The sequence below is a fragment of the Sipha flava genome, unplaced genomic scaffold, assembly GCF_003268045.1.
Source record: "Sipha flava isolate LNK unplaced genomic scaffold, YSA_version1 180_pilon_pilon, whole genome shotgun sequence".
Taxonomy (NCBI): Eukaryota; Metazoa; Arthropoda; class Insecta; order Hemiptera; family Aphididae; genus Sipha; species Sipha flava.
In genome coordinates this window covers 1,057,275-1,065,699 of record NW_020272187.1, presented here as the reverse complement: position 1 = coordinate 1,065,699, position 8,425 = coordinate 1,057,275, and positions in this window count along the sequence as shown.

Sequence of the window (8,425 nt, the reverse complement as noted above, 5' to 3'; positions counted from 1 at the left end):
TTATTACTTGTGACTATTAAAAAAAACAGAGCACTATCAATTAACAATAAAAAAAACAATAAATAATAACTTAATGTAATAAAGTTTTTTATATTTTTTTGTTTAATATTTTACAGGAATTAAAAATTGTTACTTTTAAAATAATTTTTTATTTAAACAGATTAAAAAATAAAAACGATTGGAATTATATGAAAATTCACTTTCAGTAATCTGAGTATACTGATCTTTCGATGTTCAATATAAAACTTCTGGAAGTAATTTAGTTGCATCGTAAAGGTATAAATTCAATAACAAAACGACATTAAACCGAGTTTATCGCCGAACTGCAGCACGCCGGTAAACCTAATAACTGTTGTTGATTGTGCTGATTCGTTATTTTACCAATTACACGTGAAAACATTTTCATAAATATTGAGAACTTAAACAATTGTTCAATTTTCTCCCCGTTTTCAGTCAACTAGAACTCGTATTCATCTCACTGTGCGACAACGCTTAGTGACTTAACTAGACCTGCTGCAATGCGCTAAGAAATATATAATATTTGCGATTAATCCATACTCAAGTAAGACCCCGCAGTTTATTATGACCGTTTAACGGGAGAAAATATTCGAGTTAAATGGCTGTAAAATGGATTTTTTTTTTTTCATTTTTAGCACCTACATCATAATAAATAACTAAAAGTATCTCAAATGAACCGATCGAGGATTTAATAACTATGGGATAGCAGGGAGTGAAGGTAGGTTCTAGGCGTTCAACCTCCGTTCGACGAGATTACTCAATAGGGCACGGACCGCAGAGCCTACTCGGAACATGGGGCCCGTGCATATTGAAACGGTTAATTTTCACGCGAACGCGCACCCTACCGCACGGACATATTCACCGCATAAATAATGCGCGCGTTAAGCTAAAACAATAAACGTCTTTTGAAAAACGCGAGACGCACGCGAGTACATACCGCTTCGGCGTAACGTCCAGGACGTTTGAAACTTTGGCAATAACTCTTAAGTCGTTGCCCAAGAACCTTTGCGCGTTCCTTGGATCGCGGCGAAAGAGTGCTGCTGCACATGAATAGTTTTCAAACTCGTATTAAGTCGACTGGCACAAACCTATTACGCTCGTGCATTTTAATACTTACGTAAAACGTATACACACAAGTATTATTATTATTATTATTATTATTGTAATAGTGTACCACGCGAAAACGGAGTGCTTCGCGTAATCGAATGGAGAGATTACCCGTTCTCGTCGCCCTGCGGTAAAAGACGGTAAACGCAGTCTTTGGCTCCGCAAAGAGTTTTAATGTCCCCCGGGGGCTGGGGGTGCGCACGGCGGTTGACGCTAGAGCATCGGCTCACATTATTTCTGTACGCACGGGCACGGGCCCACGGGTGTGCCGTATACATTTACCGATTATGAATACATATTGCGCGTGCACTACCCCCACGTGTGTGTGTATATGTGTGTGTGTGTGTGTGTGTGTGTGTGTGTGTGTGTGTGTGCGTATGTGTATAATAATGCGAAGGATTAAAATATGAGCTTTCACTCGGCACGGATGTAACGCTGTATTGTAATATGGAAAAAGGGTCGGTTGAACACAGGACGACGGGGCTGCTAGCGCGCTTTGTAGTAATGATAATCCTTTGGCGGAGGTTTTGTTTTCTAACGAACCGAAATGCGCCGTACACACGCGGTCGCGCGGTGACGAAATGTGCCGGCAAACCGTGTGTACGGCACACGCTAATCCGATGGTTGCGCCGGTGCGTTTTTCCCAGAGCCCGAGACGCTTTTTTTCCGGGTCGACGGGAAACCGCGTTTAGCCGTAGAATTAGACTAGAAATTCGATTGTTTTTCAACCATTTACGCGCGACAATCGTTTCAGTCATCCAACGAACAACGTATTCCATATTCTTTTCAGACGTTGGAACACGGAATGAGCACCGCGAACAGAACGGTTTTCGCTGGACACTGTCTACGAAAAATCGTCGTGCCCATGACGGCCACAACGCTCCGTCATATTTGCTCGTCGGGTTAAAAACTACGCGGAACCCATTATGAACATATTGTACCTATTTATACGAAAAATAATTTGACTTTTACGGTTTTATATTTCAAAACTCCGATTGTTAAATCATTTATTTGGTAATGATTCAGAAAAACTACGCATACGAAAAAAAGGGGGATTGTACAGGGCAATTCAAAATGATTCATCTGATTTCAAATGTTTAGATAATTTTATTTTTTAGTCTTAGAACAATATTTACACATAAAATAAAAAAGAAATATGCCAAGTTTAATTAATGTTACCTATAAATAATATAAATTTCTACATGAGTTCTTCTGGTCACACGAACAACATCTAGCCGATAATCGATCTCATTCCATACTTCTTATAGCATATCTTTTGTAATCGATTCCAAGAGGTACACGGATACACGAAGTCAGCCTGTGCTTTTACTTTTGCCCAAACACCCTGTTTCTTCAAACTGCTTATACCATCAACGTATGCTCTGAGAAATCGGTGCATCGATCTCGTAACGACGGCGAAAATCGTGTTGCACGGTTGTTACCGATTCACATTTTGAAAATCGCAACACACAAAACGCTTTCTGCTTTTCGGTCGACATATTTGCACAAAATAACTTATCGCTTAAAAGCAATAATTGTAAAACAAATAATTAACGACATTTTAAAACTTAGATATATCTTCTATTGATTGGTGTATAATTTGATAAGATAAAATTTATAATTATCATTTTATAGCTATTTAAAATCGGATGAATCATTTTGAAGAACTTTGTATTATCACGCGTGCGAGCCGAACAATGATCCCATAGGTAATATTTATGTAAATCGATTTTATCTGAATACGTCGTGTTGAGCATTTCTTTAACTTCCTAACTGAACATTTACATTATCATAACATGATGCACATTATAAAAAAAAAAAAAAAAAAAATAACCAAAAAAAAAACGCTACCAAATTAATTTAAAAGTTAACTACTGATGTAATTTTATAGTTAATTAGCACTGTTATTTTATTTAATATATATCTAATTTTTATATGCCATTTGAAAGAACAATTAAATCATTAAAAATAAGTAGGTAGCTAATTTTAATAATTAGCTTTTAAATTAACATCTTATATTAAATTATAACTCTATTTTGTATTTGAAATACCATAATAAAGTGTGATATAACCTTAAAGTTATACCTTTAAGTATAACCTTTAAGTTGTTTATTTTTTTTAGTACTAAATTGAATTACAATTTTTTTTTTCTGATACCTATCACTAAAAATTAAACTAGTCGCGATTTTATTGACTTTGGACATATTTGACGATTAATTGTTAATTCCATATCACTCAAATAATGTAATAATACTCCAGGTATTTATTTATTTCTATATATAATCTACTTGTTTAATTATTTATAAATTAATTTACGAGTAACCATTTGCTAATTTTTAAAATATATCAATTAATGTATTTCAAAAATTAAAATTAAATTCTTTATCAATTGTATCGTCAATACTTCATTTATTTCTGATGGATGAAATATATTGGTATAGTTTTCCCTTCTGATCTCAGTAATTCGCAATAACTGGCAAAGTCAGTTTTATTGGCCGGATCAAAGGACTTATCTAGTGTAAAAAATAGTTAGTGTAACGATTAAAAAAAATTGGTAAACAGAAAATAAATAAATCCATGTACAACAAATTACCTATAACACAACACCATTTACTTGATGATTATGTGAATTACCATTCTGGGCGAGTGCGCGGTGGCGCAGATCACGAGTATAAGATGGTACGACATCGAGTAAAATATATCTGTACCTTTATTTTACTAGTACGTGGCGCTCGTTTAAATTTCATCGTAGATAATTTTTTTATTTCAACATTGCGATTAACACTTTTCTACAATATTAAATCGTCAAGAAATAGCAGATCCGGCTAAAAGAAAGAAAAAAATACGTATTAATCCTGCAGTTTTTGCTGCAAACGACGTATTTCCCGTGTCCGGCTATCAAAACTATGGTGATATATTTAACGTTTCCTCGGTCGGCCGGAAGACGATTCGGTATTGCAAAGAAAACCCGCGCGTTTCGCCGTAGTATTGTATTATAAAAACGGATCCGAACGTGAATTTTTGTTAGAGGTTTACGGTGCCTCCGAACGCTATTGCGATTATTCGTTTCCGAACGGAACATGTGGCTTCTTTAAATAACCGCATCATAATGTTTTTTTCATTATTATTATTGTTTTCCTTTCCCGCACACTCCCGCAGTCGCGCTTGTCAGCCCGTAGTTTTTTTTTCTTTTATTTCACACGCGTGAATTATACATACGATTTTAATTATACGTCGCGCGTCCATCCTCGCTGCTGAGCCCCGCACGCTGTTTAATACCACGTTACCGCGTGACACGTGGGTCCGGTGCACGGGGCGCGTTGTTGGCACCGAGGCGCTGCAGTTGTCGCAATGATGTCACCGCGAATACGGTTTTTTTTTTTTTTTTAAATTTATATTTATTTTTATTATGTTTACCGGTAGCGTACAATACGATTGTCCTTGCGGATCGGGTTTCAGAAAACTCTCCGCGGGAAAGAGCTGATTTTTTTTCTTAAATAATTTTCACAAAATCCCAGCGTCCACGGCGCCCGTACTGGTTTGAACGATATTCTATTTTATTTTATTTGTTTTCTATTGTTTAGCCGTACGGTACCGATTCGGTGTGTAACAAGAGTGAGGTCTGGATTTCGACACTCGTTCCGACGATCTGTTGCATCGGTGCACTTTATGTCGACTACGGCTGCGCGCGGAGGGCGAAAAAATCGGAATCCAATCGAAGGGTGTTGGCGAACTTGCGTAAACGCGGAACGATAGCATTTTTGTCTTCGGGTGTATTAGCGGGTACCTATTGGCTCTGGGATCCGGGTCAACGTTACGTTGTCCGTGGCACGTGCAACCGATTCCACGCGATAGAATTAAAAATTAAGTCTTCGACTTCCGCTGCATTCGAGCGCACGCGATGTCGCAACGTGGGTTTTTGTTTTTAGTACTCCGATTGTAAAATAATTTAATGCGCCAATTAGTGTGCGTTACTCGACGGCAGATGTAAACGTACCCGTTCAACGAAAGCACGTGAGGTGTACGCGGACCAAAAAAAAAAAGAGAAACAAACGAATAATACATGTGCTGTACAGAAAACCATGTTCCGAGTGGCTGATCTCATAACTTGTCAAAAATATTATACGTCATTAGTTTAAAACGCACATAATTTATGTGTATGTTAATTGACGAATAGCGTATGGACAACGTGATTTCGTAGAATTCTCGTTAGATTAAAAACTATCGATGATTTTGTATTTGTACGTGTTTTTTTTTTTCCCCCGAGTTGACAGCGTGTCATTAAAATATATGAAATATTATTGCACTCGTATGATATCCGATATCGTTTAACGCTCGAATAAGAAACTAAACTATTAATTTATGTGACTATTGTACGCCGTACACCGACTGACAAATATAACATTGCCGATTTGGTCGTATCAACGAAACAAAAAAAAAAAAACCATTCGATTTTTAATCTATACAAACATTATTACTTGGAATTGTTTTCGAAAACGTTGTCCGTTCTAATTGTGTATTTACTGTTTATGCTAACATCTGTAAAGTGTTAACCTCATCGATTTTTCTTTCAAAACTCAAACAGTTTTTTAAACGAATTTTCGTATAATTCATACGAAATAATTTTCAAATCGATTCCAAGCGTGCACGTAACACACAGATAAGCGTTCCGGAAACGTCCTGTACACGCTGTTGTTGTAATTTTTATTAGGTTTTTTTTCTTTTCTTTTGAAATCTAATTGATTTACGTAAATTACGGTTAAACGCAGGTGCACGGATGATGATTCATTGTTACCGCTTGACGCTGTAAAACGTGTATTGCCATCGTCATAACAGCGTAATGCATAATAGATCTTCTCCTCGTTGCACACGTGCGTTAATTAAACCGTTCTTTTACCCGTAGCACTTCTCAAGCCGACCGGTGGTGAATCATCCGCGTACGGTCTACGTGCGTGCGATACGGCCTAGCGGGTGCGCAAAGAAATGCCTGACCAGTGTGTCAGCGGCGGCGGTGTTTCAGTCGTTGTCTGTAAAAACCGTACACGAAAACGTATCGAACTCGTATATGCGCATAACGAAATACGAATACGCGATACGTTGTACAAGGTTCGTCGTCTGTATATATATATGTGTACACGCGTTATGTACACACGCGTGTGTGCAAACAGGGCACCTGTTGAAAGGGACGCATTACGGTGAGTCACTCGGTTCTGTAATGGCGTAAAATGTATTAAGTCTACCTGCTGCGGTAAGAAAAAAAATAAAATGTCGTTATAATAACATGTACGATTAGAGGCGGTTACGGGCGAGAAGAGAAAAAATAAGAAAAGATCAACCGTACCGGGGAAAAGAAAAAACGATAAATAAAATAATACATCATGTTATACTGTGCATCGTGAGATACCGTTTGTTTATTCTCATTTCCCCTCCCCCCCCCCCGCGCAAACGTCGAATCCCTAAGATCGATATTGGGTTCGGTAAAGCTGTTTTGTTACCGTGTCATACGGTAGACGATGACGTGTCTCTCGTCTCGTAACCCCCCCCCCCCCCCCCCCGGCCGACCTGAAGGTTCGCAGATCCTATTGGCCTGACGGTCCAGCACTGCTCGATGATTCACCGTGTTCGTTTATTTTCGTTCGAAACGTATTCGTTTTTTTCCCATATTCTAATATCTGATATAAATCTCATTGTCCCATGCCGGCGCACAAATAGTGATGTAATCGTTGTTTAGAATTTAACCGTACGGTGAAATGTCAGGGCCGCTCTCTTAATTTTCCACTATTTTAATCATATCTTTCTTTGTTTCCCCCCTCCCAGCGTAATGGTCAAAATTTATTGTATTTCAACACGGAATCACTGTTATCGAACTATTCACTTCTCGTTGAAAACGCGTGAACAATTTTGAACAAACTCGATTTTAAAATTATACTATTGCACGTTGCCCAACATAGTGCACTGCTTCTTTATAAGGTGATAATTTTTTAGTCATACAACTATTATCGGAAAATTCGAAACACTGAATCGCATTGTTGCGATGAGTCATGCGCGTACTTCAATATCACATACATATCACGTCACGGTCTAACGTAACGATCGTTTTCCGCTGGCACACGGTAAAACGATCCTATTTTATAATCGTTATACTATGGAAATCGAAAAAAGTGTTAGATTCCTTCTGCGAACACGTTGAATAGTCGATTCATTTTTAAACATTGCTCTTAAGCTCTAGCATCGATCATGTTCTTGATACGTTCGCGGGTTATGTTTTCCAACATGTTTCAAAAACCGTACAGGTAAATTCAACGATTCGATCGATTGACCGGAGATACAGGGCGCGGCGCGTTCGCCGTGGACTGAATTAATTCTACGGCAACAGAACGTCTTGTGGGCCCCGGCGAACGCTACCGGTAGTACCACCGCTCTGGCGCGCGCAAATGCGATTAAATGGATTGCGATGGGCCAATGGTCTTGTAAAAACCAGCGGCGGGTGCGAACACACGCAGAGAGCTTCGTCGCATCCGTCTTGGGCAGGGTTTTCTTCGTTAAACAATTAGCAAGACGTTTCCAGGCCAACGGTCCCGTTCAAAAGGAATCGTCGTAACGACCGGGACCGAATATTATATTAGTCAAATTAATCGCGCGGATATTTATATCCGTCTCGGAATAAATTACACGGGTTTCCTTTCGGGAACGACTGTGCGCGGCAACCAGACGGCGACGACGACAACGGCTGTAAACTTAATATATTATAACATACGGATCGCTAGTCAAGGGCTATATTATTATTATTATTATTATTATTATGACAGTTATGTACACGTGTACTGAACAGAACGCTTTATGTATACGCGTGTACATATATCAGACCATATTGTTCGTATACCAGTTATTTACTTTGAGGGCTAATACCGCACGGTGAGGTGTGCCAACAACATTTTGAAACGAATTAAGAAACGACCATGCGTGTACGGACGATATAATGTTAGTGATTTAAGCTTGAGCGCGACTCGTCTTAGCAAACAGCGAGGGGCTCAATAATGTACAACTCGAAATCGTTGAAATCGTTAGAAATACATTTTTTCCGGTGCATAATTGCTATCAGTCTTTTGTGTTCTACGTTCTACAAATGTTTTGCGCGACACGTTCTACGTCCGCGAGTAAAAGGAAAATATTTTTTTCATAAACCATGTTTTAAGTCAAATGCGAGTACATTCGGAAATACAACAAAAATTTGCTTGCGACAAGCGTGCAGAAAGACACCGCGATGAAATGGGGTTCCGGTTTTCATTTTTATACGATT